Source organism: Canis lupus, unplaced genomic scaffold, assembly GCF_011100685.1.
Source record: "Canis lupus familiaris isolate Mischka breed German Shepherd unplaced genomic scaffold, alternate assembly UU_Cfam_GSD_1.0 chrUn_S1695H1889, whole genome shotgun sequence".
NCBI classification, from domain to species: domain Eukaryota; kingdom Metazoa; phylum Chordata; class Mammalia; order Carnivora; family Canidae; genus Canis; species Canis lupus.
Genome location: NW_023330543.1, coordinates 19,571 through 34,682, shown reverse-complemented (window position 1 = coordinate 34,682; position 15,112 = coordinate 19,571). Strand labels below are relative to the sequence as shown.

The 15,112-nt window shown below is 42.9% G+C and overlaps 1 pseudogene; it reads left to right on the top strand.

Annotated features, from left to right (window-relative positions):
• The first annotated feature begins 4,566 nt into the window (after positions 1-4,566).
• Positions 4,567-5,162, top strand: LOC119878528 (annotated as a pseudogene).
• Positions 5,163-15,112: the final 9,950 nt, after the last annotated feature.

Sequence of the window (15,112 nt, the reverse complement as noted above, 5' to 3'; positions counted from 1 at the left end):
GTGCTGCTTTGTCAAGAACTTGCTCTTCCTGTTTCCTTCCAGGTGATCTTCTGGGGGAGGGTCCTTCTTTTCTGATTGTCAGGTGTGTGCCCCGAGGGAGCTGCCCCGGCCCCTGCCAGGGGCATGGCTACCTGGGAGCTGTTTATCCTGTGAGACCCATGCTCCCTGGTGGCCCCGCTCCATCCCAGGCACAATGTGACATAAGGGAGGAACAATAACACTGGCGGTGGCCAGCTCTTCAGCCCTAGAGTCAGCTCCCGCAGTAACTCCTGCAGACCCCAGTCTGTGGGAGCTTGGATGCTGTGGGCATGGGGGGCACTGACCTGCACAGCTCGGGGGTGTCCGGTGGCAGGAGCGTCCTCGCGGTCCTGTGTCCTCCCGGCCCCCGCATGTCCCAAGGGGATCGCCGGATCCTTGCTGTGTCCCCCAGCACCCTGGGGTCCGGGGCCTGCGCCTCTGGAATTGCTCTCCCAGGGCCATGCATTCCCCTCCTAGCCGAGCCGCTGCCAGAGCCGCCACCTGCGCTGCTCCGGGGCCCACTGGGTACGCGCTCCAGCCATTGCTGGAGCTCCGTCCATGGTCTGTGGTGGCTCTCCCCATTTCCTATGTTAGTGACCCCGGGAACCTGGGGGCTCCACTGCCCATCCTGGGATCCTGCCTGAGTTCCCTGTGAGTGCCTTTCCATCCGGGAATGTTGGTCAAGTTCCTGATTCTCCCGGTCTGGGCTTTCCCGTCCTGGAGTCTCTCCTGCCTGGCCTTAGCCTGGCTCCTCGTGGAGGCTCTCTCCCATTGGAGTGTACTCATTTATTTTTCCGTGTTTCTACCTTGATAGCGCAAACGCTTCTCACTTTAGCCTTCCAGCTATTCTCTCTTTAAATCAGAGGACGAATTCATCGGGTTTCAGGATGATTTGAAAGTTATCTAGGTAAGTTGATGAGGACAGGTGATTTCGGGATCCTACTCTTCCCCCATCTTATCGACAGCCATGTCTCTCATTATTTTGACTTCCTATTTTCCCATTGAATTTACACAAATATTTTATTTTATCTTACTTTCATTTTACTCTTTAAAAATTTGAACTCAATCACCCATTAGAAACGACAAATACCCATCGTTTGCTTTGACGTGGTTGTAACTGGAGGGTATTATGCCGAGTGAAATAAGTCAATCGGAGAAGGACAAATATTATATGGTCTCCTTCATTTGGGGAATATAAAACATAGTGAAAGGAAATAAAGCAGAAATGAGATAAAATCAGTCTGAAAAATCAGAAAGGGAAACAGAATGAGAGACTCCAAACTCTGGGAAATGAACTAGAGGTGGTAGAAAGGGAGGTGGGCATGGCTTGGGGGTCACTGGGTGACAGGCACTGAGAAGGGCACTTGATGGGATGAGCACTGGGTGTTATTCTATATGTTGGCAAATTGAACACCAATAAAAAATAAATTTAAGAAAAAATAAAAATAAAAGATTCAGCTGTAGTGCTATCTAGGTGGCAATTCCTTGCAGGGTAGGACAAGGTTCCCCAGAGGGCTATATATCTTCTAAATCAGCTTCTAATGTATGATGCTGTTTCTCACATAGCTCACATTTACAGGTGCAGGAATCGAGGACTGGAACTGGGAGTTGTACTACTCACTATAACCCGTCATGATCTACTTGCAAAATGTTTCTTTCTTTCCCACGATTTATTATTCTGCTGGCCTAGAGGTCTCAGGTTCAAAGAGAGACACAAAAACAATCCCACTGATCTGGAAATTGAAACTGGTGCCTGGCCACTTTGAGCTCTTCAGGCCCCTGAATCAATAGGCAAGGAAGGAAGTTACTATGCTGGCTGGGTGATTAATCCCAAATACCTGGTAGAAATTGGATGAACTCCATAATGGAGGTTAAGAAGAGCATGTGTGAAAATCAGAGGATCAGTAAAGACATCTTTTAATATTACCTTCATGTTTTCATTTTCATTTCCTTCCATGTATTTTTTAATTTACACTTTAATTTCTGATTAACCCATTCATTATAAGCAGTAGGATATTCTTTAACCCCCATGTATTAGTGGTATTTCCAGTTTTTTTCTTGTGGTTGACCTTAAGTTTCATGGCATTGTGGTTGGAAACTATGCATGGTATAGTCTTCATCTTTTTGTACTTGTTCAGGTCTGATTTGTGACCTGGTATGTGATCTATTCTGGAGAATGTTTCATATGCACTCAAAAAGACTGTCTTCTGCTGCTTTAGGATGAAATGTTCTGAATATATTTGTTAAGTACAAAAAAAAGAAAAAAGAAAAGAATAGAAACGACAAAGAGATACTACTTGCTTCGATGTGGATGGAACTGGAGGGTATAATGCTGAGGGAAAATAGTCAATCAGAGATAGGCAATCATTATATGGTCTCATTCATTTGGCATAATAAAAAATAGTGAAAGGGAATAAAGGGAAACGGAGAGAAAATGAGTGAAAATATCAGTTGATGATGACAGAATATGAGAGACTCCTAACTCTGAGCAATGAAAAAGGGGTACTGGTAAGGGAGTTTCCTGGATGGTTGGGGTGACTGGATGACATGCGCTGAGGGGGGCACTTGACGTGATGACCATGGGAGATATGCTATATGTTGGCAAATTGAACTCTTTTCATTTAGGACCCTGAATATATCATGCCAGCCCTTTCTGGCCACCCAGGTCGCTGGGGAGAGGTCTGCTGTTAACCTACTACTTCTCCTCATAAAGTTTAGGGATCCTTTGTATCTTGTTGCTTTGAGGATCTTCTCTATCTTTGGAATTTGGAAGTTTCATGATGAAATATCAGGGTGTTGAATGGTTTTTATTGCTTTTAGGGGAGGATCACTCTAGCTCCAGGATCTTCATGCCTGATTCCTTCCTCAAGTTAGGGAAGTTCTCTGCTATGATTTGTTCTCATACGCTTTCTGGTCCTCTGTTCCTTTCGACACCCTCTGGAACCCCCTTTAAATGTAGATTTTTCCTTCTTAAGCTGTCATTTACTTCCCTTAACTTTTCCTCATGGTCTTTTGTTTTTCTCTCTTTTCCTCTGCTTCCTTCCTTGCCATCAACCTGTCTTCTATGTTACTCACTCGTTCTTCCACCTCATCAACTCTGGTCTGTAGGACCTCTAGTTTGGATTTTTAAGTGATTTAAGTGATTTTTAATTTCAGCCTGATTAGATCTAAATTTTGCAGTCATGAAGTCTCTTGAGTCCTTTATGCTTTTTTCTAGAGCCACCAGTAGCTTTATAATAGTGCTTCTGAATTGGCTTTCTGACATTGAATTGTAATCCAAATTTTGTAACTCTGTGGGAGCGAGGACTGTTTCTGGTTCTTTCTTTTGAGGTAAGGTTTTCCTTCTAGTCATTTTGCTCAGTGCAGAGTTGCCAAAAACAATTTCTATTGGGGAAAGGAGAAAAAGAGAGAAGAGAAGGAAGGAAAGAAAAAAAACTTAAAAAAGAAGAGAAAAAAGAGAAAAAAGTAAAAAAAGAGAAGAAAAGAGAAAAACAAAAATATGGGGGGGAGAGGAACAAACAGAAATCAAAAAACAAAAAACAAAAAAAATAAGGGGAGTACACTCTGATTCTGTATACTGTAAATTCCTCGACTTCCACTGGAACTTTCCAGCACTGGTTGATCAATAATTTTTTTTTCCTGTCTGTCTAGCTGGTCTTCTGGGGTAGGGGCTTGCTGTTCTGATTTTCAGGTGTTAGCACTTTGGGGAGCTGCTCAGCCCCCTGCCTGGTTCAGGGCTCAGTGAAAGATGTTTAACCTGTTTATACAGTGAGGGCACTATGAGGCTTATTGGGGTTTTTTTATCCTGTGAGACCCCAGTAGGAACAACAACAGTGGCGGCGGCCAGCTCTAGAGCCCTGGAATCAGCTCCTGCAGTAACTACGGAGCTCTCAGTCTGCAGGGGCCTGGATGCTCTGGGGGAGGTGCCGCTGATCTGCTCAACTTGGGGCAGGAGTGTCCTTGCTGTCCTGTGCCCTCCTAGCCTCTGCCTGTCCCCGGGGGAGCACCAGATCCTGGACTGTGTCCGCAGGCACCCTGTGCTCCTGGGCCTGCGCTGTTGGATTCGCGCTCCCAGCTGCGCAGCCCTTTCTGCATGGAGCCTCTGCTGTAGCCGCATCTGAGCTGCTCCTGGGGGCTGTGGAGACCCCCCACTGCTCAAGCTGCCTCCGAGCTGCTCCCTTGGATGAGCAGCCCCCTGCCCCAGGTGCCTCCGCCTGAGCCGCCTCTGAGTTGTTCGCGGGTCCAGCCAGGCACGCTGCAGCCCTTTAGGGAGCTCAGCCGTGGGGTGTGGTGTGCTCTCCCTGGGGCGCAGGTGGTCTGTTAGTGTCCCTGGGAGTCTGAGGTCATCCCCGCCCTCCTGGGATCCTGCTCTAACTCCCTGAGAGCGCCTTCCTGTCCGGGAAGAATGGTGAAACTCCTGCTTCTCCAGGCTGGGCTCTCCTGTCCTGGGGACACTTTTCCAGAGTGGCTGCACCAGTTTGCACTCTCACCAACAATGCAAGAGGGTTCCCCTTTCTCCACATCCTCGCCAACATTTCTTGTTGGTGGCAGACTATGTCCGGAGCAAGGACTTTCGGGACTGCCTCATGAGTACGCATTTCTGGGGCCCTGTAGCCAACTGGGGTCTTCCCATTGCTGCCATCAATGACATGAAAAAGTCTCCAGAGATTATCAGTGGGCGGATGACATTTGCCCTCTGTTGTTACTCCTTGACATTCATGAGATTTGCCTACAAGGTCCAGCCTTGAAACTGGCTTCTGTTTGCATGCCATGCCACAAATGAAGTAGCCCAGCTCATTCAGGGAGGACGCCTTATCAAACATGAGATGAGTAAAAAGGCATCAGCATAACAGTGGAAAATGGGCAACCAGGTGTTTGAAGGGACAGCGTCAGCGCTGCTGCTGAGTCACAGATTCCATCCTCAGAATAGTCTTGGTAAGGAAAATAAGCTGAATGCTATTTTTACTAACCAATTTTTCTAGAAATAGCTGAGAGTCCCTAAGCCAACTCTCTGCTGCCTTACACATACCAAGTATTTTACTTCTCTTCATAAAGAGTAGCTCAAAATATGCAATCAATTTAATAATTCCCAATGATGGTTTTATCTGCAGTAATATGTATATTACTTGCTAGAATTTACTTAATAAAAAATTGGATAAAAATTGTAATTATTAACACTTAAATACTCAGAATCTTTAACTCTTTAATGACCATGAGACCAACCAACAGCTGGCCATACTTACACTGTCATCGCCAGTTTTTTTTATCCATTTAACTTTCTTTACTGAAAACCAATATTCAAGAAAGATGAACCCTCAATGCATCCTCTTATACTGACCAACGTAACTAAGTACAAATGAAGTCAATGGTGTACTCTGTTAGCATGCTGTGCTGTGTGTCAAGAAAACAAGCCCTCCCCCGCCCCAAGCCCTGGCCCCCTGGCAAACACAGATAAATGATTGTGCACTGCGCTACGATACCGTTAGGTGAGAGCTTTGGTTCATGCAGTCGGCTGCCAGAGGTCGCACTGAAACCCTGGAGCCCCAGCACCCACAGTCACCGGCGGCCAGCACGTGGCGTCAGCCGTGCTCCTTCCACAACACCAGATGAATACTGTGGTCGGGCATGCTGATGGCGAAGACCAGGCCCTTGTCATTGTGCCCATCCAGTCCATTGAGCCAGGACGCTTCGCCGCCAGGAAGCTCGAGCCTCTCTTTGATTTCCAGTACTCTGGCAGGGGCCAGCGGCCTTGTTCATTTTAGCCATTCTGACAGATGTGAGATGGTATCTCATTGTGGGTTTTGTTTAGTTTTGTATTTTCCTGATAATGAGTGATGTGGAGCATTTTTTATCATGTGTCTGTTCTCCACGTGTAGGATTTTTTGGAGAAATGTCTGTTCATGTCTTCCACCCATTCCTTCGCTGGATACTTGTTTTGAGTGTAGACTTCCATAAGTTCTTTATAGATCTTAGATACTAGCCTTTTGTCTCATATGTCATTTGCAAATGCCTTCTCCCATTTTGTAGGTTGCTTCTTAGTTTTATGGACTTTTTCCTTTGCTTTTGAACTTGATGAAGTCCCAGTAGTTCAGTTTTTCTCTTGTTTCCCTTGCTTTTATAGACATGTCTTGCATAAGTCGCTATGGCCAAGATCAAAGAAGTTGTTGCCTGTGTTTTTCTCTAGGATTGTGATGGATTGCTATTTCACCTTTAGGTCTTTCATCCATTTTGAGTTTATGTTTGTGTGTGGTGTAAGAGAATGGTTCAGTTGAGTTCTTCTGCATGTGGCTGTCCAATTTGTTGAAGAGACTGTACTTTTTCCAGCGGATATTCTTTTCTGCTTTGTCGAAGATTAGTTGACCATAGAGTTGAGGGTCCATTTCTGAGTTCTCTATTCCAGTTCCTTGATCAATGTGTCTGTTTTTGTGCCAGTATGATAACATTTTGATGATGACAGCTTTGTCTATGACGTACAGAAAAAACCTTAGACAAAATACAACCTGAAATCCAGACATTGTGATATAACCTGCTTTTGATTTCTTTTTCAACATTCCTATGGCTAATTGGGGTCTTTTCCAGTTCCATGCAAATCCTAGAGTTATTTATTTATGTTCTGTGAAAAATGTCAAGGGTATTTTGATAGGGACTACTTTGAAAGGGTACATTGCTTGGGTATCATGGACATTTTCACAATATTGATTCTTCAAATCTTTGAACATGCAATGTTAATATATGTCTTTGCTCTTCCACAATTTCTTTCATAGGTGTTCTGTAGTTTTTAGTTACAGATCCTTTACCTCTTTCATTATGTTTATTCCTAGGTATTTTATGTTTTATGGTGCAATTTTAAGTAGGATCAACCCTAAATTTCCCTTTTTTCAGTATCATGTCTTGTGTCTACAAATTGTAGACAATCAGTTATAACTGATTTCTCTGCATTGATTTTTCATCCTGCCACATTGCTGAATTACAGTATGAGTCCTAGCAAAGTTGCAAACTCTTGGGATTTCCACATAAAGTATCATGTCATCTGAGAAAAGTGCGATTGTGACTTCACTCAGGCTCACATTGTGGCCTGGTTCAGGTGGCCAATCACCATGCAGTTCAGGTGGCCAATGTCAGACGGCTTTCTTAGTGACCCTCTTGATATCGTTGTCCTGGAATCCATGCTTAAACGGAAAACAGAGGAGGTGGAGGCAAGATGGTGGAAGAGTAGGGTCCCCAAATTACCTGTCCATTCCCAATTACCCAATAAATTTCAAATCATCCTGAATACCTAGGAATTCAGCCTGAGATTTAAGGAGAGAGCAGCTGGAATGCTACAGTGAGAGAAGAGTTCACGCTTCTATCAAGTATAACATTTTTGGCCACTCTGCACTGAGCAAAATGACTAGAAGAAAAACCTTACATCAAAGGAAAGAATCAGAAACAGTTCCTCTCCCACAGAGTTACAAAATTTGGGTTACAATTCAATGTCAGAAAGCCAATTCAGAAGCACAAGTATAAAGCTACTGGTGGCTCTAGAAAAAAGCAAAAAGGATTCAAGAGACTTCGTGACTGCAGAATTTAGATCTAATCAGGCCGAAATTAAAAATCACTTAAATGAGTTGCAATCCATACTAGAGGTCCTAACAATGAGGGTTAATGAGGTAAAAGAACGAGTGAGTGACATAGAAGACAAGGCAAGGAGGGAAACTGAGGAAAAAAGACACAAACGACTAAAAGATCATGAGGATATCTTAAGGGAAATAAATGACAGCCTCAGAAGGAAAAAAATCTATGTTTACCTGGGGTTCCCGAGGGTGCCAAAAGGGACAGAGGTCCAGAATACGTATTTCAACAAATCAGAGCTGAAAGCATCCCTAATTTGGGGAGGGAAACAGGCATTCAGATCCAGAAATAGAGAAATACCCCTTAAAATCAATAAAAACGACTCAACACCTCGACGTTTAATAGTGAAACTTGCAAATTCCAAAGATAAAGAGAAGATCTTTAAAGCAGCAAGAGACAAGAAACTTGTAACTTTTATGGGGAGAAGTATTAGCACAACAGCAGACCTCTCCACAGAGACCTGGCAGGCTATGAACGGCTGGCAGGATATATTCAGGGTCCTAAATGAGAAGAACATGCAGCCAAGAATACTGTATCCAGCAAGGCTCTCATTCAGAACAGAAGGAGAGATAAAGAGCTTCCAAGATAGGCAGAAACTGAAAGAATATGTGACCATGAAGCCAGCTCTGCAAGAAACACTAAGGAGGAGTATGTAATAGAGGAAGTCCAGGGGAACAATCCACAACAGGGACTGAACAGGTATCATTGATGACACTAAATACATATCTTTAAGTTGTAGCTCTGCACGTGAATGGGCCTAACGACCTCAGCAAAAGGTGCAGCTGCAGTTACAGACTGGATAAAAGAGGAAAACCCACCTATGTGCTGTATACAAGAGACTCATTTTACACATAAGGACACCTACAGCCTGAAAATAAAAGGTTGGAGAACTGCGTACCATTCCAATGGTCCTCAAAAGAAACAGGCGTAGCCATTCTTAGATCAGATAAACTAAAGTTTATCCCAAACCCTTGTAATAAGAGATGAAGAGGGACACTATATCATACTTAAAGGATCTATCCAACAAGATGACCTAACAATCATCAATATGCATGCCCCGAATGCGGGAGCTGCCAAGTATAGCAATTAATAAGCCAAAGTTAAGACATGCTTAGATAATAACACACATATACGTGGTGACTTGAAAGTAGCACTTTCTACAATCAACAGGATTTCTAAGCACAACATCTCCAAAGAAACAAGAGCTTTAAATGATACACTGGACCAGATGGATTTCGCAGATATTGACAGAACTTTCTATGCAAACACAATTGTATACACATTCTTCTCAAGTGCACATGGAACTTTCTCCAGATTAGACAACATACTGGGACACTAATCAGGTCTTAACCGACACCCAAAATTGGGATCGTCCCCTGCATATTTTCAGACCATGATGCTTTGAAATTAGAACTAAATCACAAGAAGTAGTTTAGAAGGATTTCAATCACATGAAGGTTAAGAAACATCCTGCTAAAAGATGAAAAGGTCAAGCAAGAAATTAGAGAGGAATTATAAAGTTTCATGGAAAATAATGAGAATGAATATACAACCGTTCAAAATCTTTGGGATACACAACAAGCAGTCCTGAGGGAGAAATACATCACAATACAAGTATCCATCCAAAAACTGGAAAGAACTGAAATACAAAAGCGAACCTTGCACCTAAAGGAGCTGGAGAAAAAACAGCAAATAGATCCTATACCCAACAGAAGAAGAGTATAATATAGATTCGAGCAGAACTCAATAAAGTAGAGTCCAGAATAACTGTGGAATGGATCAACAAAGTCAGGAGTTGGTTCTTTGAAAGAATTAATGATATAGATAAACCATTAGCTAACCTTATTAAAAAGAAGAGAGAGAGGACTCACTAAAATCATGAATGAGAAAGGAGAGATCACCACCAACACCACAAATGATGTTAAAAACTTATGAGCAAAAAAAAAAAAAAAAAAAAGTCTGGAAAACCACAAACTACCAAAACTGCAACAGGAAGATGTGGTTTATGTATGCAATGGATAGTACTCAGCCATTAGAAACAACAAATACCCACCATGTGCTTCAATGTGGATGGAACCAGAGGGTATTTTGCTGAGTGAAATAAGTCAATCAGAGAAGGACAAACATTATATGGTCTCATTCATTTGGGGAATATAAAAAATAGTGGAAGGGAATAAAGGGGAAATGAGAAAAAATAAGTGGGAAATATCAGAAAGGGAGAATAAGAAAGACTCCTAACTCCAGGAAACGAACTAGGGGTGGTGGAAGGGGACATGTGCAGGGGGTGGGGGTGACTGGGTGACGGGCACTGAGGTGGACACTGATGGAATAGGCACTGGGTGCTATTCTATATTTTGGCAAATTGAAATAATGAATGAGAAAGGGGAGATCACTATCAACATCAAGGAAATACAAACAATTTAAAAACATATTATGAACAATTATACACCAATAAATTAGACAATCTATTAGAAATGGACGCATTTCTGGAAAGCCACAAACTATCAAAACTGGAACAGGAAGAAATAAAAAACCTGAAGAGGCCAATAACCAGAAAAGAAATTGAAGGAGTCATAAAAAAACCCCCAAGACACAAAAGTCCAGGGCCAGATGGCTTCCCAGGGGAATTCTATCAAACGTTTCAAGAAGAACGCATACCTATTCTACTAAAGCTGTTTGGAAAGATAGAAAGAGATGGAGTACTTCCAACTTCGTTCTATGAGTCCAGCATCACCTTAATTCCAAAACCAGACAAAGACCCCACCAAAAAGAATGACAGGCCAATATCCCTAATGAACGAGGATGCAAAAATTCTCCACAAGATATTAGCCAATAGGATACTAAATACATTAAGAAGACTATTCACCATGACGAAGTAGGATTTTTCCCCGGGACACAAGGCTGGTTCAACACTCGTAAACAATCAATGTGATTCATCATATCAGCAAGAGAAAAACCAAGAACCATATGATCCTCTCAAAAGATGCAGAGAAAGCATTTGACAAAATACAGCATCCATTCCTGATCAAAACTCTTCAGAGTGTAGGGATAGAGGGAACATTCCTCAACATCTTAAAAGTCATCTTTGAAAAGCCCACAGCAAATATCATTCTCAATGGGGAAGCACTGGGAGCCTTTCCCCTAAGATCAGGAACAAGACAGGGATGTCCACTCTCACCACAGCTATTCAACAGAGTACTAGAAGTCCTAGCCTCAGCAATCAGACAACAAAAAGAAATAAAAGGCATTCAGATTGGCAAAGAAGAAGTCACACTCTCCCTCTTCACCAATGACATGATACTCTACATGGAAAACCCACAAGACTCCACCCCAAGATTGGTAGAACTCATACAGCAGTGTGGCAGGATACAAAATCAATGCCCAGAATTTGGTGGGGACAGGTAATTTTGGTATTCTACTCTTCTGCCATCTTGCAGACAGCCTTGTCTCTCAGTCTTTTGATTACCTTATTCCCTTTCTATTTACTGCAAATATTTTATTTTATATTATTTTTATTTTACTTTTTAAAAATTTGAATTCAATCTGCCAGCATATCATACACCAATAGTTTCAGATGTAGGATCATTTTGTCCCTACTGAGCTGGGCAGGCAGCTCCTGGTCTGAGGGCCCGTGTTCCAATGCCCCCACCATGTCCAGTGATGTGGTGGCTCCTTCTCCCAGGACTTACTTGTTTCATGAAATCCCCTCTCTGCCGGGTGCCTGGAGGCACTGCAGACATTGTACACATGGGGGTGGACTGGAGGAAGACACTGCAGTCATTGTACACATGGGGGTGGACCAGAGGTGTAGGGCACTCATGTCTCCTGTGCTGAGCTGCGTTGGAGAACTCCAGAGAAGCAGCGAGTACTCTGGGCTCCCGCAGGACATGGACTCGCAGCTTTTCCTGTGTTGAGCCCTGAGTTGACCCCAGAGGTGTCGGAGAGGTTTTTCCCCTCTGTCTGAGTATCCAGGGTACCGATTCGCAGTGTCCCGCTCCCAGAGGCTACATGGGAATATGTCCTGTGAGCAGCCAGGCCAACCTCACAGTGGGATATGGGACCAGGAGTCGCCTGCTGTGGGTTCGTGGACTCTCTGGACCACAGAGGGGTATGAAGGGAGGTGCAAACATCCAGGTGGAGCCCAAAGAGTTGGAGAGAGGCCTGGGGCATGAGGGGTAAACAGGGGGCTTGCCATGGGCAGGGGCAGCAAACAGGGCAGAGAACCTTAGGGAGAGTAGCGAGATCTGTGCCTGAAGTGCCATCTCTGTTGTCATAGGGGAGTGCGTGGTTGCCATGCTTTTATAACAGCCAAGGTGCATCAGAGTGCCCTTCTGTGATGTCACCGACATGCCCGTCCAATCAGGCAGGCTCCTCGGGTGGCCTGGTTCAGGTGGCCAATCACCATGCAGCTCAGGTGGCCGATGTCAGATAGCTTTCTCAGTGACCCAGCTGATATCACTGCCTAGAAACCATGTTTAAATGGAAAACAGAGAAGGAGGGGACAAGATGGCCAAAGAGTAGTGTCCCCAGTCACCTGTCCACACCAAATTACCTAGATAACTTTCTTTTTTTATATAATTATTTTATATTGGTGTTCAATTTGCCAACATATAGAATAACCTCCAGTGCTCATCCCATCCAGTGCTCCCCTCAGTGCCCGTCACCCCCACACCCACCCACCTCCCCTTCAAACCACCCCTAGTTCGTTTCCCAATTAGGAAATCTCATGTTATGTCTCCCTTTCTGATAATTTCCACTCATTTTTCTCTATTCCCCTTATTCCCTTTCACTACTTTCACTATTTTTTATATTCCCCAAATGAATGAGCCCATATAATGTTTGTCCTTCTCCAATTGTCTTATTTCATGCTGCATAATACCCTCCAGTTCCATCCAAGTTGAAGGAAATGGTGGGTATTTTTTTTGTTTCGTATGGCTAAGTAATATTCCATTGTATACATGAACCACATCTTCTTTATCCATTCATCTTTCATTGGACCAAGGCTCCTTCCACAGTTTGGCTATTGTGGACACTGTTGCTATAAACATCAGGTGCAGGTGTCCCGGCGTTTCACTGCATCTGTATCTTTGGGGTAAATACTCAGCAGTGCAATTGCTGGGTCGTAGGGCATGTCTATTTTTTACTCTTTGGGAACCTCCACACAGTTTTCCAGAGTGGCTGCACCAGTTCACATTTCCACCAACAGTGCATGAGGGTTCCCCTTTCTCCACATCCTCTCCAACATTTGTTGTTTCCTACTGTGTTAATTTTCCCCATTCTCACTGGTGTGAGGTGGTATCTCAATGTCAACTTGATTTGGATTTCCCTGACCCCAAGTGATGCAGAGCATTTTCTCATGCTTCTTGGCATGTCTATATCTTCCTCTGTGAGATTTCTGTTCATGTCTTTTGCCCATTTAACGTTTAGATTGTTTGTTTCCTTGCTGTTGATTATGATAAGTTCCTTATAGATCTTGGAAACTAACCCTTTATCTGATATGTCATTTGCAAATATCTTCTCCCATTCTGAAGGTTGTCTTTTAGCTGTGTTGACTGTATCTTATGCTGTGCAAAAGCCTTTATTTTGAGGCAGTCCCAATAGTTCATTTTTGCTTTTGTTTCTCTTGCCTTTGTGGATGTATCTTGCAAGAAGTTACTGTGGCTACAAAAAGGGTGTTGCCTGTGTTCTCCTCTAGGATTTGGATGGATTCTTGTCTCACATTTAGATCTTTCATCCATTTTGAGTTTCTCTTTGTGTATGGTGCAAGAGAGTGCTCTAGTTTCATTCTTCTGCATGTGGATGTCCAATTTTCTCAGCATCATTCATTGAAGGGACTGTCTTTTCCAGGGGACAGTCTTTCCTCCTTTGTCAAATATTAGTTGAACATAAAGTTGAGGGTCCAATTCTGGATTCTCTATTCTGTTCCGTTGATCTATGTGTCTGTATTTGCCAGTACCCCATGGTCTTGATGACCACAACTTGGGAGTACAACCTGAAATCTGGCATTGTGATGCCCCCAGATATGGTTTTCTTTTTTAAAATTCCCCTGGCTATTCGGGGTCTTTTCTGATTCCACACAAATCTTAAAATAATTTGTTATAACTCTCTGAAGAAAGTCCATGGTATTTTGATAGGATTGCATTAAACGTGTAAATTGCCCTGGGTAACATTGGCATTTTCACAATATTAATTCTGCCAATCCATGAGCATGGAATATTTTTCCATCTCTTTGTGTCTTCCTCAATTTCTTTCAGAAGTGTTCTATAGTTTTTAGGGTATAGATCCTTTACCTCTTTGGTTAGGTTTATTCCTAGGTATCTTATGCTTTTGGGTTGCAATTGTAAATGGGATTGAATCCCTTAATTTCTCTTTCTTCAGTCTCATTGTTAGTGTAGAGAAATGCCAGTGACTTCTGGGCATTGATTTTGTATCCTGCCACGCTACCAAATTGCTGTATGACTTCTAGCAATCTTGGGGTGGAGGTTTTTGGGTTTTCTATGTAGAGTATCATGTCATCGGCGAAGAGGGAGAGTTTGACTTCTTCTTGGCCAATTTGAATGCCTTTAATGTCTTTTTGTTGTCTGATTGCTGAGGCTAGGACTTCCAGTACTATGTTGAATAGCAGTGGTGAGAGTGGACATCCCTGTCTTGTTCCTGATCTTAGGGGAAAGGCTCCCAGTGCTTCCCCATTGAGAATGATATTTGCTGTGGGCTTTTCAAAGATGACTTTTAAGATGTTGAGGAATGTTCCCTCTATCCCTATGCTCTGAAGAGTTTTGATAAGGAATGGATGCTGTATTTTGTCAAATGCTCTCTCTGCATCTTATGAGAGGATCATATGGTTCTTGGTTTTTCTCTTGCTGATATGATGAATCACATTGATTGTTTTACGAGTGTTGATCCAGTCTTGCATCCCGGGGATAAATCCTACTTGGTCATGGTGAATAGTTTTCTTAATGCATTGTTGGATCCTATTGGCTAGTATCTTCTTGAGAATTTTTGCATCCATGTTCATCAGAGATATTGGTCTATAATTCTCCTTTTTGGTGGGGTCTTTCTCTGGTTTTGGAATTAAGGTGATGCTGGCCTCATAGAACGAAGTTGGAAGTACTCCATCTCTTTATATCTTTCCAAACAGCTGTAGTAGAATAGGTATGCGTTCTTCTTGAAATGTTTGATTGAATTCCCTTGGGAAGCCATCTGGCCCTGGACTTTTGTGTCTTGGGAGGTTTTTGATGACTGCTTCAATTTCCTCCTTTGTTATTGGCCTGTTCAGGTTTTCTATTTCTTCCTGTTCCAGTTTTGGTAGTTTGTGGCTCTCCAGAAATGCTTCCATTTCTTCTAGATTGCCTAATTTATTGGTGTATAGCTGTTCATAATATGTTTTTTAAATTCGTTTGTATTTCCTTGGTGTTGGTAGTCATCTCTCCTTTCTCATTCATGATTTTATTAATTTGAATCTCCTCTCTCTTCTTTTTAATAA